This window comes from Phyllobates terribilis, unplaced genomic scaffold (genome assembly GCF_046119375.1).
Source record: "Phyllobates terribilis strain yellow unplaced genomic scaffold, ASM4611937v1 Scaffold_3__8_contigs__length_932513732, whole genome shotgun sequence".
Taxonomy (NCBI): domain Eukaryota; kingdom Metazoa; phylum Chordata; class Amphibia; order Anura; family Dendrobatidae; genus Phyllobates; species Phyllobates terribilis.
This window is the reverse complement of record NW_027362763.1, coordinates 669257824-669278444: the sequence shown is the minus strand read 5'-3', so window position 1 is coordinate 669278444 and position 20621 is coordinate 669257824. Positions and strand designations below refer to the sequence as shown.

At 48.5% G+C, this 20621-nt stretch overlaps 1 pseudogene; it reads right to left on the bottom strand.

The window, feature by feature from the left end:
• Nucleotides 1–19765, bottom strand: part of LOC141258602 (uncharacterized) — a 162812-nt pseudogene extending 143047 nt beyond the window's left edge.
• Between the last annotated feature and the right edge of the window lie 856 nt (nucleotides 19766–20621).

The window sequence follows — 20621 nt, the reverse complement described above, 5'->3', positions numbered from 1 at the left end:
CAATAAACCTAATTTCAAGGCAGAAACATTACTGTGTCCAACAGTTATTACATATATATGAAACTGAAATAGCTGTTGCAAAAACACCAATTTTTATAAAACATTAAGCTTAAGATTAATAGGGGTGCCCAAACTTTTTCATATAACTGTATATGATCTCCTTATGTAATGATATATATATATAAGCAATAAGATCATTTACTAAACACACCATGACCACAGCATACCCGCCTGGGCGCCCCCTTGGGAAGCAGGATGAAACGCGCATCGGGGTGAAGGGACACGGAATCCCACTTTATCTACTTCTTATCATCCAGGTGGGTATGATCATGGTGTGTTTAGTAAATGATCGTATTCATTATATCATTACACAAGAAGATTATATACATACTAGATGGTGGCCCGATTCTAACGCATCGGGTATTCTAGAATATTTATGATACGCGTGCGACTAAGTCCGGCCTGTATTCAACTTGTTGCCAGGGTTCTAGATTTTCGGTAATTTCCGGCCATTTAGGATTACAGGTCATTGTTAAAAAAATGTCAGGTCTTCCATACTTTGTTACTATTGCCATTGCATCTTGATAACGCTGTTGCATGTTGCGGGGGCTACCTTCAAACGACGACGGGAGAATTACTGTTTTTCCAATTGGAATTCCTTTTGAATTGATTGTTTTTGCAAATGTTCTTGAAGAACGCAGTAGTCTTCAACTTTAAGTTGTTTTTGGTTCATTCGTATGAAATTTCGACAATTAGCTTCAATTTTAACATATGCGTCAACTAAGTACTGTTGTGTCAGTTTCCCACCGTTTAAAATAGGATTGAAGTAATTTCGGAGAGACAGAAGAAAACTGTAGTACTGCATTTGTGTAATTCTTCTTGAAGTTCCTTGCTGGTGTAGGTTTTCATGCCACCCTTGATCACCTCTTGGAAAAAATAGCGGATACAAAAGAGCATCAAGGTTGCTATGCAAAATACTAATTCGTTGTGTCTTAGGAACCAAAGGGTTGTTTTGGTCTGGCTTAAGATGGACTAATATATCCCTTTGAAAAGGAGGCTCTCCATCATCGTTTTGAAAGAAAACTGCGACCTCACTTACACGTGGCTTGTTGTAACATCGGGGATCTTGTTGACGTTCTTGTTTAATGGCCATGACAATAGAAGGCATTTCAGTCCCATTTTGTATAGCTCTCTGTTCCTCCTCAGCTTCGACGTCTTTTAGCATGCGATATGCGACTGCAAATGGGCTGATTTTTTGTAAATGTACGGCAATTTGGTTCATCAGTTCATCATCACACTTTTCGTTTTTTTTCAGGTTCATCCTTTGTTCTGTAGCCTCATTTGTATCAAGGATGTATAATTGTGCAAATTTTGGTGGTTGTCCTATTTCTGGGTGAAGTGTTCCAGTGCGGTGGTAGATCTGGCTGTGAATTTTAAAACAATACGGTCCGAATCCAGGGGACGGTGCAATGTTGGCACCAAATGAAGCAAACGCATGAGAACTGTTGAGGCTTCTGATATTTTCCTAAAATTTCTACTGTGTTGATGCGTTCCTTTCATCAACTGCACAAACAGATCTGAGTAGTGAGGTCTTGGTAGCATAACTTTTCCTTTTTGGCAGCAGAGAGTAAACTGATTGTCAGATGGTTTTTCATCAATAAAATTCAGAGAGTAGCATTTAGAGCAAACTGCATTCATATTCCCATAATAGTGTTCAATAATTGGAGTTTCGTTGTCTGTTACGTAACGTGCAAGTTGTTGAATATTCTGCTGGGCTTGCCTCAGTTGGTAGAGCATTCGTTTTTTATGAATTTGGCGATCGTGTTGTTGTCTGTTTGCCCTGGATTGTGGAGATTCATTCACCCGACGTTGTCAGTGGGCTTCCGCATCGTGTTCCTGCCTAGCGGCAGTGTGTTGTGGTGTCTCCTGTTCCTGACATTGTCTGTGAGATTCCGCATCGTGTTCCTGCCTAGCGGTAGTGTGTTGTGGTGTCTCCTGTTCCCGATGTTGTCTCTGTGAATCAGCTACTTGTACCTGTCGTGTGGCAGTGTGTTGTGGTGTCTCCTGTTCCCGACGTTGTCTCTGTGAATCAGCTACTTGTACCTGTCGTGTGGCAGTTTGTTGTGGTGTTTTCTGTTGGCGACATTGTCTGTGAGATTCCGCATCCTGGGCTTGTCTGGCGGCAGTTTGTTGAAGTGTCTCTTGCTCTCGACGTTGTCGTTGCCTTGTTGCTGCTGCTGCTTTTCTGTCATCCTCATTGGCATATTTTCGCTTAAGACCCATTGGAAAACAGGAAGCGTAAATCGTGATAGTGTACAGTAAAGAAGCATCTGTTCAGCGCGCTGTGACTGACAGAATGTGTTCAGTAAACGTGAGTGAACTACGTGGCACTGTGACTGACAGAACGTGTTCAGTAAATGTGACTGAACTACGTGGCACTGTGACTGACAGAACGTGTTCAGTAAACGTTACTGAACTACGTGGCACTGTGACTGACAGAACGTGTTCAGTAAACGTTACTGAACTACGTGGCACTGTGACTGACAGAACTTGTTCAGTAAACGTGAGAGAACTACGTGGCACTGTGACTGACAGAACTTGTTCAGTAAACGTGACTGAACTACGTGGCACTGTGACTGACAGAACGTGTTCAGTAAACGTGACCGAACTACGTGGCACTCTGACTGACAGAACGTGTTCAGTAAACGTGAGTGAACTACGTGGCGCTGTGACTGACAGAACTTGTCCAGTAAATGTGACTGAACAACATCACACTGTGACTGACAGAACGTGTCCAGTAAACGTGAGTGGACTACGTGGCACTGTGACTGACAGAACGTGTTCAGTAAACGTGAGTGAACTACGTGGCACTGTGACTGACAGAACTTGTTCAGTAAACGTGACTGAACTACGTGGCACTGTGACTGACAGAACGTGTTCAGTAAACGTGAGTGAACTACGTGGCACTGAGACTGACAGAACTTGTCCAGTAAACGTGAGTGAACTATGTGGCACTGTGACTGACAGAACTTGTTCAGTAAACGTGACTCAACTACGTGGCACTGTGACTGATCTACGTGGCACTGTGACGGACAGAACTTGTCCAGTAAATGTGAGTGAACTACGTGGCGCTGTGACTGACAGAACTTGTTCAGTAAAGGTGAGTGAACTACGTGGCACTGTGACTGACAGAACTTGTTCAGTAAACGTGAGTGAACTACGTGGCGCTGTGACTGACAGAACTTGTTCAGTAAAGGTGAGTGAACTACGTGGCACTGTGACTGACAGAACTTGTTCAGTAAACGTGACTGAACTACGTGGCACTGTGACTGACAGCACTTGTTCAGTAAAGGTGAGTGAACTACGTGGCACTGTGACTGACAGAACTTGTTCAGTAAACGTGACTGAACTACGTGGCACTGTGACTGACAGAACTTGTTCAGTAAACGTGACTGAACTACGTGGCACTGAGACTGACAGAACTTGTTCAGTAAACGTGACTGAACTACGTGGCACTGTGACTGACAGAACTTGTTCAGTAAATGTGAGTGAACTACGTGGCGCTGTGACTGACAGAACTTGTTCAGTAAAGGTGAGTGAACTACGTGGCACTGTGACTGACAGAACTTGTTCAGTAAACGTGACTGAACTACGTGGCACTGTGACTGACAGAACTTGTTCAGTAAAGGTGAGTGAACTACGTGGCACTGTGACTGACAGAACTTGTTCAGTAAACGTGAGTGAACTACGTGGCACTGTGACTGACAGAACTTGTTCAGTAAACGTGACTGAACTACGTGGCACTGTGACTGACAGAACTTGTTCAGTAAAGGTGAGTGAACTACGTGGCACTGTGACTGACAGAACTTGTTCAGTAAAGGTGAGTGAACTACGTGGCACTGTGACTGACAGAACTTGTTCAGTAAACGTGACTGAACTACGTGGCACTGAGACTGACAGAACTTGTTCAGTAAACGTGACTGAACTACGTGGCACTGTGACTGACAGAACTTGTTCAGTAAACGTGACTGAACTACGTGGCACTGTGACTGACAGAACTTGTTCAGTAAAGGTGAGTGAACTACGTGGCACTGTGACTGACAGAACTTGTTCAGTAAAGGTGAGTGAACTACGTGGCACTGTGACTGACAGAACTTGTTCAGTAAAGGTGAGTGAACTACGTGGCACTGTGACTGACAGAACTTGTTCAGTAAACGTGACTGAACTACGTGGCACTGAGACTGACAGAACTTGTTCAGTAAACGTGACTGAACTACGTGGCACTGTGACTGACAGAACTTGTTCAGTAAACGTGAGTGAACTACGTGGCGCTGTGACTGACAGAACTTGTTCAGTAAAGGTGAGTGAACTACGTGGCACTGTGACTGACAGAACTTGTTCAGTAAACGTGACTGAACTACGTGGCACTGTGACTGACAGAACTTGTTCAGTAAAGGTGAGTGAACTACGTGGCACTGTGACTGACAGAACTTGTTCAGTAAACGTGACTGAACTACGTGGCACTGTGACTGACAGAACTTGTTCAGTAAACGTGACTGAACTACGTGGCACTGAGACTGACAGAACTTGTTCAGTAAACGTGACTGAACTACGTGGCACTGTGACTGACAGAACTTGTTCAGTAAACGTGACTGAACTACGTGGCACTGTGACTGACAGAACTTGTTCAGTAAAGGTGAGTGAACTACGTGGCACTGTGACTGACAGAACTTGTTCAGTAATCGGGACTGAACTACGTGGCACTGAGACTGACAGAACTTGTTCAGTAATCGGGACTGAACTACGTGGCACTGAGACTGACAGAACTTGTTCAGTAAACGTGACTGAACTACGTGGCGCTGTGACTGACAGAACTTGTCCAGTAAACGTGAATGAACTACGTGGCACTGTGACTGACAGAACTTGTTCAGTAAACGTGACTGAACTACGTGGCACTGTGACTGACAGAACTTGTTCAGTAAAGGTGAGTGAACTACGTGGCACTGTGACTGACAGAACTTGTTCAGTAAAGGTGAGTGAACTACGTGGCGCTGTGACTGACAGAACTTGTTCAGTAAAGGTGAGTGAACTACGTGGCGCTGTGACTGACAGAACTTGTTCAGTAAAGGTGAGTGAACTACGTGGCGCTGTGACTGACAGAACTTGTTCAGTAAACGTGACTGAACTACGTGGCACTGTGACTGACAGAACTTGTTCAGTAAACGTGAATGAACTACGTGGCACTGTGACTGACAGAACTTGTTCAGTAAAGGTGAGTGAACTACGTGGCACTGTGACTGACAGAACTTGTTCAGTAAAGGTGAGTGAACTACGTGGCACTGTGACTGACAGAACTTGTTCAGTAATCGGGACTGAACTACGTGGCACTGAGACTGACAGAACGTGTGTCAGTAAACGTGACTGAACTACGTCGCGCTGTGACTGGGGGTTAAACTCTGCGCCAATATGTCTGATTGGTCGCAGCCGGCCGGGTGCGACCTATCCGTGAAGTGGGGTTTAAATTGCGCACCAATATCGCTGATTGGTCGCGCCCAGCCGGGCTCGACCAATCAGCAAAGCAGGGTTTAAAGGGGTTGTCCACTACTTTAAATTAAACCCCCAATGTATCCCCCCGCGGCCCCTAATGAATTTCATAAATACCTCATGTTGCCCATACTGCCTGTGTATCACTGACAGCGCACAGGCAGCATGTGACCCCCCGGCTGCAGCCGGCTCTTGCTTCCGCTTACGTCACGACTATTTGCGGCTGCAGCCGGGGGTCTCCTATTCCGCGTTCCACGGTGAGTGATGGGTTGCGGGCGGGGTTATCCCCCATCGCGTCACACCCGGCATCCACCGTGCGCCAATTCATTGAGAGAGCGCACTGTGGATGCCGGGCGCGACCAATCAACGAAGCGTGGATCAAATCCCGCGCCAATTCGCGGCCGGATTGCGCCTGTCGCTGATTGTTCGCGGGCTGCTGGCGCGACCAATCAGTGACGCGGGATTTCCGTTACAGACAAACAGACAGAATTAGACGATTATATATATAGATAGTGCATTCAATATGACTAGTAATGTATTCATATTGTATATCCTCCAGTGCTGTCATATTCAAGAGCCGCAGCGCCCTACAGGCCAAAAGTACAAAGTGTTCAGTGCTCAGAGACATGGCCGAGGTGAGGAGGCTGAGCCCGACCACCACTGAGCAAGACACAGAAGTACAAGGTGCTCAGTGCTCAGAGACACCGCAGAGGTGAGGAGGCCGAGCCCGACCACGTACAAGGTGCTCAGTGCTCAGAGACACCGCCGAGGTGAGAAGGCTGAGCCCGACCACTACTGAGCAAGACACAGAAATACAAGTTGTTCAGTGCTCAGAGACACGGCCGAGGTGAGGAGGCTGAGCCCGACCACCACTGAGCAAGACAAAGAAGTACAAGGTGTTCAGTGCTCAGAGACACGACCGAGGTGAGGAGGCTGAGCCCGACCACCACTGAGCAAGACACAGAAGTACAAGGTGTTCAGTGCTCAGAGACACCGCCGAGGTGAGAAGGCTGAGCCCGACCACTACTGAGCAAGACACAGAAGTACAAGGTGTTCAATGCTCAGAGACACCGCCGAGGTGAGGAGGCTGAGCCCGACCACTACTGAGCAAGACACAGAAGTACAAGGTGTTCAGAGCTCAGAGACACCGCCGAGGTGAGGAGGCTGAGGCCGACCACTACTGAGCAAGACACAGAAGTACAAGGTGTTCAATGCTCAGAGACACCGCCGAGGTGAGGAGGCTGAGCCCGACCACTACTGAGCAAGACACAGAAGTACAAGGTGTTCAGTGCTCAGAGACACCGCCGAGGTGAGGAGGCTGAGGCCGACCACTACTGAGCAAGACACAGAAATACAAGGTGTTCAGTGCTCAGAGACACGACCGAGGTGAGGAGGCTGAGCCCGACCACCACTAAGCAAGACACAGAAGTACAAGGTGTGCAGTGCTCAGAGACACGACCGAGGTGAGGAGGCTGAGCCCGACCACCACTGAGCAAGACACAGAAGTACAAGGTGTTCAGTGCTCAGAGACACAGCCGAGGTGGGGAGGCTGAGCCCGACCACCACTGAGCAAGACACAGAAGTACAAGGTGTTCAGTGCTCAGAGACACGACCGAGGTGAGGAGGCTGAGCCCGACCACCACTGAGCAAGACACAGAAGTACAAGGTGTTCAGTGCTCAGAGACACGGCCGAGGTGAGGAGGATGAGCCCGACCACCACTGAGCAAGACACAGAAGTACAAGGTGTTCAGTGCTCAGAGACACGGCCGAGGTGAGGAGGCTGAGCCCGACCACCACTGAGCAAGACACAGAAGTACAAGGTGTTCAGTGCTCAGAGACACAGCCGAGGTGAGGAGGCTGAGCCCGACCACCACTGAGCAAGACACAGAAGTACAAGGTGTTCAGTGCTCAGAGACACGGCCGAGGTGAGGAGGCTGAGCCCGACCACCACTGAGCAAGACACAGAAGTACAAGGTGTTCAGTGCTCAGAGACACGACCGAGGTGAGGAGGCTGAGCCCGACCACCACTGAGCAAGACACAGAAGTACAAGGTGTTCAATGCTGAGAGACACGGCCGAGGTGAAGAGGCAGACGGTGTAGATGTGGTGTCTATGGATCTGTCTTGGGGTGCATGTTCTTATCTTAGGAACAGTTCTGCCCTGCGGCCAATGCAATTTCTGGAGTTACAGCTGAGACTCTAATATCTAACGTGGTGCTTAGCTGCGGCTTATCTGAGACAGTGTATTGCAGTGTACCGAGTTGGTGATAGAGTGATTGCAGTGCAAGTCTCTGGAAGGGACTAGTTAAAAAGGTAAAAAAAAAAGAACGTTAAAAATATTTGTAAAATTATAAACTAAAAATATATATAAACCTGAATAGCAAAATTAAAAAAAATAAAAATACATTTTGGTATTGCCGTATAATTGACTGATTTAATAGAATATAAAAATATTTATTCCATAAAGTGAATGCTGAAAAATAAATCTTAATGCCAGAATTGACATTTTTTTTGGTATTTGCCATTCCCAATAAATGCAATCAAAATATTGCCCCAAAATATTATCAATACAAACTAAAGCCGTGATCCAGCTCCATCAACTAAAAAAAAAAATAATGGCAACAAATACCAAAACTTTGATTTTTACAAAGTTCATCATTTTTTTTTTTAATCACTAAAATATATATAAAAAAAAATAAAAAAAAATAACTATGTTTGGTTTCGCTGTAATGGGACTATTTGTCGATTGTCTGTAAATTCTCTTAGTTCATCTCCCGCTTGGATTTTTTTTTGTCGTGTATTTTCAGTACATTATATTTTGTCATTCAAAACTACAACTCATAAGTACAATCAAGAGAAATCTACACCTGAAATTACAGATGTAAAAATAGAAGAATACTTTACTCCATCACCAAAAAAAATCATAAAAAGGAAAAAAGTTCAAAAACATTTTCAAGACTTAAAGCTTCAATACAAACCCCACCAAAAAGAGAAATTCAACAGACGGCAGAAATGTAACTCCTTGAAATAACCACATAATAAGATCAAATATTAAGGTTGAGTTCACACAATGAGTTTTTGACGCCAAGTATTTTCACTGTGCAAAAAAAACTCAGCGTCTTAAAGATTCAGCAAAGTGGATGGGATTTATGGAGAGGAAAGAATAAAAGCGTAAAATGTAAAAGTCCTTTTCTAAGTGAAAGCCTTTAGTCTTGTTTGCAGTGATGTAATATTGATTGTATGAACTAACAACCAATTATTTAAGAAATCGAAAAGTTTATTTTACTTAACTGTGGTGGTGGTGAAACGAGTTCAGCTCCGGAGGCCGATCGGCAGTCTCCGGACACAGCAGCCTGCCAGCACTTCTGTGCAAGTTGAGGATGGCTGATCGCTACAAGCCATAGAGAGTCATACTATTTTTTTTCTAGATGCCATGAGACGGTCAGGACTGAATCTGTGGAAGGGTGGGACTCCCGGCAATAGCGAATTGAATATAACAGAATCTGCCGTCAGCTTTACACCAACATCTGGACATAGAAGATAAAAAAAAATGCCTTGATAGAGAATAGTCAGCTGAGCAAAAGACTAGAAAGAGATAAGCAGAAACGTAGACAAACATCTAAGAATATATGTGATAGCGCAGCAAAAACCAAAGGGACTAGCTAAAGAGTTAAAGGGAGTGTCAGCCCAAACTGACTGTACAGACAACGCACTTAGCCTCCTAGGGGATATAATAGTGATGAGCGAGCACTAAAATGATCGGGTGCTCGATGCTCGGGTCGAGCACATTGGAATACTCGGGTGCTCGGTCCGAGCAACAAGCCCAATGTAAGTCTATGGGAAACTCCAGCATTTTTCAGGCTCTCCCCCCCGTCGGTCTGCAGAGGGCCTAAAAATTGCCTAAATCAATAGGAACAGTGCTCAAATGACATGGGAACAGCATGGGGAAGACCCCTGGAAGCATTTCTGATCCCCAGGTCAATGATGTCAACAACGTGGTCAGAGGTATTACGCCACTTTTACAGGCTCACAATAAAACATACAAAAACGAAACTAAAATGGATTTTCCTGGGAAATATGTTAAGGAACATCCTTTCCAGGGTAATGACTTGTATATAAAGCAAAATAAATAACAAAAAACAAAAATACTCCTCCACACCTTGGGCTATGTTCACACGTAGCGTTTTTGATGCGTTTTTGCACTTTTGTACTGCTTTCAACCGTGACAAATGCATTCACCGGGAAATTTCATTTTAACATTTTACAACCTTATCTGGCCGTGTGGTGTGTGACACATCAGACACATGCATATGACACACCCCCTGGGCCGTGGGGTACTCGGTGCCGGGCCATTCGTTGTTAGGGGAGATGTCACTGTGGCGGCGACCCGGTCCGTGACCCAGGGCGGTCAGTAAAAAGGGGGGTATTTACAGGGGAATTAAAGTTCTTTTATATACAGTTCGTGACGCCACCTGTGGTATGCGGCTATATAGAGCCACCGCTGCGGAGCAGGTCCTCTGGAGCTGTTGTGAATGCAGCAGAGTTGGTTTAGCTCTCCACAGGTAGAGCTTAGCTCCAGGGCAGTGTAGATATTGTAGATGTTGTGGTGTAGGGCAGAGGATGGCGCAGATAATGATCACGGAGACAGTAAGGTGCAATCCTCAGGGTTTACTCACGGTTTCTTAGACTTCCAGTTACCAGTACTAGAGTAACTTCCCACAGTGTCCTGTGCTTACTGAGGGAGGGGTTCAGCAAACGCCCAGGTACCTCCGGAGTACGTAACGGGACCCCCTTCTGTGTGTTCCTTCTGGCCGTCTCCCTGCACCTCACACCCAGTGTCTCAGGCCAGTGGCCGCGGATCTTGCCGAGCGACATCTTCTCTGTCCCCTGGGTCCTCTATGGCCACCTTTCTGGTGATTAGAAGTGGCTTGTGGTTGCAGTACCTGAAATACTGCAGCCTCCGGTTTCCTAGTTGAGGCTTAAGAACTCTGCTAGTTTAGGGACTGGTCCCCTCTGTGCGACCTGACCCCTCCACCTCCTGGTAAATTCAGGCATACGGGTGGCCTCCAGCACTACCCGTACCCCTGGGGTCCTTTCCACGTTCCTGGAGCCTTTCCTGCTCCTCTCTCTCTCTCTCTCTCTCCAGTCTTGGGCCTCTCAGGCTAGGCCCTACTCCTGAGCAGACCTCCTACAGAGCTCCTGCTCCCAACTCTTCCTCTCACTGAAGACCCTGACTCTACTCCCTCTAGAATGTTCCACCCTCTTTTTATATCACTTCTTACTGAGCTCCCCCGATATACTTCCGCCACCCACACTCACTACATGGTTCCCCCTACTTTTGTTCCCCCCACTCCAGCCAGGGACAGGGCTCAGCAGGGAAGCGACGCATCTTGCCCCTCCTGCCGGTCTGGAGCAGTGTAGTGTTGGATGCAGGTGTTAGGGTCCCGGGCAGTACTCCTTCCTTACCTGTGAGTGAGATACCACACCTCTGGGTGAGATGCAGCACCTCTGTGGCGACTGAACCCGCAGGGGCGCCACACATACAGTGCTGAAACGTCATGGGAACAGCATGGGGAAGACCTCAGTAATAGTGATGAGCGAGTATGTTTTGTTAACCCTTTCGCCGAGTATACTCGGGCGAGCACCGAGTATTTATAGCATGCTCGGTGATATGTTTGAATCACTCCCGTGTGCATGATTTGCGACTTTTTGACAGCTTTTATACATGTGAGGAATGTCTGCTTCTTACACATTCCTCACATGTATTAAAGCAGTCAAACTGTCGCAAATCATGCAAACGGGAGTGATTCAAACATATCACCGAGCACGCTATAAATACTCGGTGCTCGGCAGAGCATACTCGGCGAAAGGGTTAACAAAACATACTCGCTCATCACTACTCTGGAAGCATCTCTGACTCCCAGGTCACTGCCTAAAAGTGTGCCCATCATAAGTGATCCTTGGCGCATGCGAAGATGCCTCCCGCCATGAACCTGTCGTTGCAGACTTGCAACAATCACCGTCCACGTCCTTTTCCCACTGCTGCGTTCAGTTGTCCCTACCCCATTCTTTGGAATGCAAGCGCAAGTATGCAGCCAGCCACCCACCCACAGGCTGCAATACTATACTGCCAAATTTTTGGCAGCTGCTTGCACTTGAAATGTGGCCTTTTAGGCTCGTGGAGGCGGAAGCTTTTCACAACCTTATGCCGGCGGCAGCCGGGTGTCCATACTCGGTCCCCAGCCGCCAATATATTTCCCGGTATCGCCTCCGCCTTCCACAAGCACGGGTGTTCCACAACATTACAAGTGCCCTCCCCAGTGCACTTACTGGGAAGGACCGCCTAACCACAAACACGTGGACAGGTGAATGTGGCCAGGGACGGTACGGAGCCAGTCCACAACTTTTTTTGCTGACAGTTGTATTTAGCTCGGTGAAAGGTCTGGCACAGAGGGAAACCCTATCTACCCTGCGTATAATTTCTCACAGGAAGTCCTGTAAAGCTGCTTCCTCTTGAAATGTGGCCTTTTAGGCTCGTGGAGGCGGAAGCTTTTCACAACCACATGCCTCATGCCTTGTGTCCATACTCGGTCCCCATCCGTCATTATTTCTCCCGGTGTTGTCTCCGTCTTCTACAAGTGCAGGTCCCTGAACATTACTGCTGGTACTTTTCTGTGGGAATTTGCTTGCCTCCTACCAGCCTGGAATATTTCCAGCAAACTATGGTACGACGCCATGGTATTAGCACTGCCCCCAGTACCAGTTGTGAAGCCATCCCCAATTTCCTTCTCAGGAATTTTATTTGGTAGACTGAGTGGCTGCCCAAATACATTTTCTCACAAAGGAGCTGAATATAGAGTGGCAGTAGGTGCAAGTTTCTCCACCCTGTTAGATATTAGAGGCAGCACATTGGATCAGTGGTTAGCATTGAAGACTTGCAGCGCTGGGATCCTGGGTTCAAATCCCAGCAAGGACAACATCTGCAAGGACTTTGTATGTTCTCCCCGTGTTTGTGTGTGTTTCCTCCTCAGTAAAAAAGCAGACATAGAGTGTCCAGGAACCTTCCCACACACTTTTCTTAGCCAGGACTGCTTCTTGGCAGGGTTGGACGGTCCCACCAGAGAATCCTCTGGTGTGCCTTGGCTTCTACCTCAGGAGAGTTCATGATAGCGATAACTTTGCAGCTGCTATGGGGCTCTTGAGCGGGGGAGAAAGGTGAGCCCTCAGAATCAAATCCTCTGGTGGGCACAATGTTTTTCAATCTGAAACAGCTTCTCAGTGGGAGTTGTATTTCACCACAGCCATATTCTTTAGCTCGGTTAAAGGACTGGCATAGAGGGAAACCGTATCTACCCCGGCTGTCATTTCTCCGTCACCAGGTTCCACCCATTGTCACACACGACCATGCCTGGCTGTATGTTCAGCGGTGAGAGCCACAGATCAGGCTGCTGTGCTACAGCTTTCAACAACACTTCAGCGCTGGGCGGTTTGTCAATTAAGCATTAAGCATGTTATCTTCAGCACAGCCTGTTGCCGCTTGGCCAAGGCAGTGCTGCATTGCTGTCAGCTTGTGACTGATGTGGTCATTTTGGAGATGGAGGAGGAGGTGCATGAGCTGAACAATGTGATTACATTGTTGTTAAATTTGTGACGCTGTTTTTTATACTAAAGAAAGATCCTATTGTTTTTTTTTTTTAAGTTTTTTTTAAGACAAATGCACTCACCGGGAAATGTCATTTTAACATTTTACAACCTTATCTGGCAATGTGGTGTGTGACACATCATCAGACACATCCTGTTTTATTTATGATGGAGGGACTCTGAAAGTCATAAAGACTATTTTTATAGGGACATCAGACGGCCCTTACTATTCTTAAAAGGCCAGCAGTCGGCCGTAGCTATTGTTAGAGAGCCATCAGCCGGCTATGCTTTGTTGTTCCCATTATTAACAAGTGGGTCTCCTATACTGTTATTGTGTATCCAGTGGCTGCAAGGGCTGCCAAAAATTTGAACGCAACTCAATACCCCTTTGAAGAGACATAGAGGAGGGTCTCAGTAAAAAAATGTTCCCATTATAAAGCAGCGGGTCTCCAATAGTGGTAATGCCCATGCTGTGACTGCAAGGGCTGCCAAAATTTGGGAAAAACCCCCCTAAGAATTTAAAGATACATAGAGCAGGGCCACAGTAACAAGGTATGACATGTTCCCATTAGAAAGGAGAGGGTCTGCTATACAGTTATAGGGTATGCAGTGAGTCCAATGGCTGACAATTTTAGGAAAAACCCCACTAAGAATTTAAAGACACACAGAGCAGGGCCACAGTAACGACAAATTCTCATTAGAAAGGAGAGAGTCTCCCATAGTGTTGGCCTATGCAATGAATGCAACGGCTGCCAAAAATTTGGAGGCACTTCAATGCCCCTTGGAAGAGATGTGGAGGAGGGCCTCATAAAAAAATGTTCCCATTACAAAGGAGCGGGCCTCCTATATTTGTGATGCCCATGCACTAAGTGTATGGGCTGACAAACATTTACCCCTGGGGGGTATACATGAACATACTGTATAAATTTTTTTTTTTACGGGCATCATAAACACCATTTAAAAAATTATGTGGGTGTTGCATCACGGACCACGGTCACCCTGGTGATATGGTGGTGGAGGATGAGGAGAAGGAGGAGGACAAGAGCAAATAGCCCAAATCAGGAAGGGTATACCCATGTGTGGGTGTGAAAAGGTGCATGGGAATACACCTCCCAAGAAAAGACACTGGATTGGAGTTTATGTTACGCTGCTATCATTCGGTGGTATTGAGAAGTCTGGCCCAATCCAGCCCTTGTTTATTTTTATGAGAGTCAGCCTGTCAGCATTTTCAGTTGACTGGCGGATGCGCTTATCAGTTATAATTCCACCAGCGGCACTAAAAACCCGCTGTGATAAAACGCTGGCGGCAGGGCAGGCCAGGACCTCCAAGGCATAGAGAGCCAGTTCATTCCACGTATCCAGTTTGGATACCCAATAATTATAAGGCACAGCGGAATCACGGAGGATGTTGGTATGGTCGGCAAGGTACTCCCTCAGCATCTTCCCAAACTTTGCACTCCTTGTAAGAGTACCCCGCGCCTCAGGGCCTGTCCGATGGGAGGGTTTGAGAAAACTGTCCCAGAACTTTGACAGTGTTCCCCTGCCCCTGCTGGATTGAAGTTGTGTCTCTCTCACCTGTACTCCTTGGTTGTCCAATGAAGTGTGCTCTCTGCCACCAGCGTTTTCAGATGGGAATTTTTTTAATAGTTCCGCAACAAGGGCCTTCTGGTACAGCCCCATTGTTGTAGACCTGTCCGCCTCAGGAATAAGAGATATAAAGTTCTCCTTGTAGCGTTGGTCTAGAAGTGTCACCAACCAGTAATGACTGTCACCCAAAATTTTGAGAACGCGAGGGTCATGGGAAAGGCAACGTAACATAAACTCGGCCATGCGTGCCAGACTACTAACAGGCAAGACTTCCGTGTCCTCACCAAGAGGATGACTGACCATGCTATCCTCCTCCTCTCTGTTCTCTGGCCATCCACGCTGAACAGGCGGTATGACAGCTGTGCAGGTAGTACCGTCTATAGTGCATGAAACTAGCTCCTGTCCTTCCTCCTCCTCCTCCTCCTCTTCCTCATTGTCACCCAATCCACGTTGGGATGAGATGAGGCTTGGCTGTGTGTAATCACCCTGTATGGTTCCTTGCTCCATCTCATCGTGCCCCGCCTGCAATGCATCCTCTTTGATTGTGAGCAGAGAGCGTTTCAGAAGACAGAGAAGCGGGATGGTGACGCTAATTATGGCGTCATGCCGCTCACCATCTTGGTGGAGTCCTCAAAGTTTTGGAGGTTGGTACATATGTCTGACATCCATGTCCACTCCTGAGGTCTTATGTGTGGAGTCTGAACTGAATAGCGACGGCCTTGTTGATGCTGGTACTCAACAACTGCCCTCTTCCACTCACAAATCCTTCCCAACATCTGCAGTGTAGAGTTCCAACACGTTGGGACATCACACACCAGTCTGTGAGCCGGAAGCTGCAAACGCTGCTGAAACACTGCAAGGGCGGCGGAAGCTGTAGCTGACTTTCTACAATGGGCACACAGGCGGCATACTTTAACAAGCAGATCCGGCAGCTCCGGCTAGGATTTGAGAAACCGCTGAACCACGAGGTTAAGCACATGGGCCAGGCATGGTACGTGTGTGAGCTCGCCTCGCCTCAGAGCCGCCACCTGGTTCCGGCCATTGTCACACACGACCATGCCTGGCTGTAGGTTCAGCGGTGTGAGCCACAGATCTGCCTGCTCTTTCAGAGCTGTTCACAACTCTTCAGCATTGTGTGGTTTTTCACCTAAGCATATTAGCTTCAGCACAGCCTGTTGCCACTTGGCCGAGGCAGTGCTTCCAGCTTGTGACTGATGTGGTCATTTCGGAGATGGAGGGTGAAGAAGAGGAGAAGGATGAGGTGCAGGAGCTGTGGACCGTGGGGGAAACCCTGATTGACCTAGGGCCCGCAATCCTTGGCATTGGGAGGACGTGTTCCGTCCCAAGGTCCGACTGGGTCCCGGCTTCCACTATGTTAACCCAGTGTGCCGTCAGCGAGATGTACGGTCCCTGCCCACAAGCACTTGTCCACGTGTCCGTGGTTAGGTGGACTTTACCGGTAACTGCGTTGTTGAGAGCACGGCTAATGTTTTGGCACACGTGCTTGTGTAATGCAGGGACGGCACACCGGGAGAAATAGTGGCGGCTGGGGACCGAGTACCGAGAGACTGCCGCCACCATCAGGTTGCGGAATGCTTCCGTCTCCACGAGCCTAAAAGGCAACATTTCGAGCGCAAGCAGTTGTGAAATGTGAGAATTTAGTAGTGTGGCCTGTGGGGCGTTGGCTGCATATTTGCGCTTGCGTTCCAAGGACTGGGGTATGGACAACTGCTCTCCTCGCTCTGCATGTCCTCCTGCCTGGTTGGGTCAGTTACTGTATCATCCACCACCTCGTCTTCCACTTCCGCACCCTGGTCCTCCTCCTGACTTTCTGGCAATTGTGTCTCATCATCGTCCACCTCTTGTGACACTTTCCCACCGTCGCTTTCGTGTGACCGTGGCTGCTCAAATATTTGGGCACCGCTATACGCGATTTTTTCTTGCCCCACTTCAAGTGGACCGGGCGAGAGGCCCGAATCTATAAATGGAAAAGTGAACAGCTCTTCAGAGTGTCCAAGTGTGGGATCAGTTGTCTCTGGGTACTCGGCATGGTGGGAGGAAGGAGGATCAGGGTGAGGAATATGCGGTCCAGACTCACGGCTACTGAGACTTGACCGTTTGGAAGACAGGGTGGTGGTGGCTAAGTGACTGGAAGCATTATCCGCTATCCAACCAACAACCTTTTGACACTGCTGTGGGTTCAATACTGGTGTACTGCGGTCCCCTAGAAATTGGGACAGAAAGGTCAGGCGAGAAGATGTGGGTGTTTGTTGTGGCACAATTTCGGCTTGCCCACGGCCTTGTCCTCGGCCTCTGCATGCACCATTACCGTCACGTCCAGTTCCCCGTCTCTTGCCACGTGCCTTGCCCATTTTAAATGGAGGACAGTATCTTCCACGCTCACTACAAATGACTGAGTTTGGAGCGAATTTATATGTGATCCATGTGACGGAGAAAACAGAGTTTTAAATACCTGGCCTGTAGGTAAGTAGTTTGACCAGCAAACTGCTGTGAATTGCTTCACTGACACACTGAAAAAATTTTTTAATGGAGGCCAGAAATGGCAGTATTTTCTGAAAACGTATATGTGATCCGTGTGACGGAGTAAACACAGTTTTAAATAGCTGGATTTTTAGTGCTGTAATATGGAAAGGACCTGGCTGTATTCTGCAGTGCCAACAAGCTAATGGCGCAGAAAAACAGTGTTCTCTGGATTGCTTTTTTAAGCAAATAATGTACTTGAAATACTGCAGCCTCCGGTTTCCTAGTTGAGGCTTAAAGAACTCCTCTAGTTTAGGGACCGGTCCCCTCTGTGTGACCTGATCCCTTCATCGCCTGGTAGACTCGGGCGTACAGGTGGCCTCCAGCACTACCCGTACCCCTGGGATCCTTTCTTCACTCCTGGAGCCTTTCTCCTGCTCCCCTCTCTCTTCAGTCTTGGGCCTCTCTGGCCAGGCCCGCCTCCTGAGCAGAGCTCCTACAAAGCTCCTGCTCCTCTCACTGTTGTCCTCTGACTGGAACTCTCTGGAACTGACTGGAACTCCCAAGATGGCTTCCCTTTTTATACTACTCCCAACAAGTGCTCCCCTGATTTACTTCCTCCACCCACACCCACTACATGGTTCCCCCTACTTTGGTTCCCCCCACTCCAGCCAGGGACAGGGCTCAGCAGGAAGCGCGACACATCTTGCCCCTCCTGCTGGTCTGGAGTAGTGTAGTGTTGGATGCAGGTGTTGGGGTCCCGGGCAGTACTCCTTCCTTACCTGAGAGTGAGATACCACACCTCTGGGTGAGATGCAGTACCTCTGTGACGACTGAACCCGCAGGGGCGCCACATACCCCCTGGTAAAACACAGCACGTTCGCGGGCTGAAACAGAGTAAAACATGGTTTTAGACATACAATTTTAGAATGCATTCGCATAGAAGATAATAAACAAACTCTTTCTTCCCTTTATGGGAGACACATTTCTTAAACGTTGCAGGTTACTATATAAAAATGTTTGAAGACCATTTTTCTTCACACATATAAAACATTCCTCATATAAAACATTTTTAGCAGGCTACAGCACGATCTGTAACCGGGTGTCCATTCCACTGAACAAGGTGCAATTTGAGCAACATGAGGGACCCGTCCGAAAACCCTCAACGTAGGCCCTGGGCGTGGCTGCAGGGCATAGATGATCCAGGTGTTGGACCACGTCTTCGGCCACGCCAAACGGGTTTTTGTTCTGAGGTCAGTCTTGTTGTATAAAACCAATAAGGGCACTTTAAGAAGTGCAACTATTTACAGTTAAAAGTTTTTTAGCTGCTCACTGTCCACAAGCTAAATGTCTTTGTACCTTTACCGGGTACTCTAAATAAACACATTTTTCAAAACACACACTTTATACTTTTCAAAATTGTAGCATTCCTGCTATACCCTTCCGGGTACCTATTTATAGTCCTTTCAAACAAACAGTGCAACAGTGGTGCCCCCTCCTGGGGAACACCTGGCTGCTGCAGGTTGACCCTGCCGGGTCATCAGCCTCAGACGGCGAGGGTACACTCTCCTCCTCCACTACCCTGTGTACACGGAGAGCGTACCAACCCCGTTCCCCCTTGTGCCGGGTGTAAGTGACTCGGTCACTGGGGTACAAATTTCGGTCAGGATGTCCCTGTCGGAGATGGGACTCCATGTCCCGCCGATTGACGAAGAAGTCCCGCGCCATGTGGGGCTCTCTTATAAATCCCCACCCGGCCTCTAAATCAAACTTTACCACGGTCCCCTCTGCACGTGGCTCAGGCGTAGTTCACTTTGCCTTGCGGGCCCGGGCCTTCTCCTCCATATTTTTCACCTCCATCTTCTCCCAGCGCACCCGCCGGATGCTCCGCTCTTTTTCCAGCTGTCGGAGCTCCCTCCGACAGTGCACCTCCCGTCGGGTAGATTGCCTTCGGGTCTCCCGGGGAAAACCCATGAGGTCCTCACCAGGGTTATCCCACAGGAACTGGTCCTCTTCACTCTCATAGAGAGCTGAGGGCTCAGGAGCGGGTAGCAGTAGGAGGCTCTGGTCTTCCACCTCCGCGGACCAGTCCCAGGGCAGGCGCCCGTACACCCATTCGGGTGTAGGGGTAGGTGGCTCTTGCAGGGGACCCAGGAACAGGTCTGCGTCAGCAGTGCCCGGGGTCGATGGCTCCGGGGACGGAGGTTCTGGAAAAGGGCCCAGGAGCAGGTCAGCGCTTTCAGCGCCCGGGACTGGGGGTTCCGCCAGGGGGCCCAGGAGCAGGTCAGCGCTTTCAGCGCCCGGGACAGGGATACTCCTCTTACCTGCTCCCGCGGCCGCTCCTGTGCTGCACGCTGCCTCCTGGTTCTGATCAGGCTCCGCCGGGGCTGGGGCACTGCCGGTAGCACGCAGCACTGGCTGCTGCCTGGTCACCATCTTCTCTAGCATCTCCTCCTTCCAGCTGGCGATGGCTGCCTGCTGGGCCTTCTCCATCCGCCGACCCAGTTGTTGCATCTCGGCGTGGAGGAACTCCGCATCCTCCAGTGATAATTTGGAGACTACCTCCTCCAAGGTGAGGGGTGTCTTTGGCTGCTGCAGGCTACGGGTGGGAGCTTGGTCCTAACTCCAGTTCATGCTGCCTGCCGGGTGCGGTCTGTCTAGACTGCTGGAGATTCCGCCCTGTGTCCAAGGTTTTTTCTCTCCTCTACCCTTTCTGGGGCGGTCCCATGGCTACGTGCGGTCGGCCACACCCGGAGGCGGCTTCCCCAGACTGATGGACAGATCCAGGTATATGGCCACAGGCGCATGGGGCGGGTTGCGCTTTTGGCGCCATTCTGGGACCCGGTGTTAGAACCTTGCTCTTAGGTTTTTTCCTTTGCTGGTCACATGACCTTGTTGGCCTATTTAATCCTGCTCCGCCCTTCTGGCTTTGCTGGACTTCATTGTATAACTACTTTCTAGCTAGCCTGTGCTCTGTATCTAACTCTGTTAGTTTGCTTGGTCTACGGACCTCTATGTTCTATATATTTTGTTTGTTCGTCTGTCTGCTACTATTTCTGTTAGGAGGTGTCCCATTTTCCTCCCAGTCCTTAGTACTTGTAGGGATTCCTTCCCCACATCTATAGGTCTCCGTACAGACTAGCTTAGGACTTTAGCAGGTCTGATCGCAGGATCAGGTTCCCTGTTACATCGTAGGGATTCAGCTGAGTTCTATCGTAGGGACAGATCTCCTCTCTTTCCTTAGCTCTGGTAGCAGAACATAACAGTAAGTCCAGCCTGCAAATTCTCTAAGGAAAGATTTTTCTGTTCCATCATGGTGTCGGTTCAGGATTTGGCTAAACACCTGCAGGGACTCTCTCTGGAGGTGGCC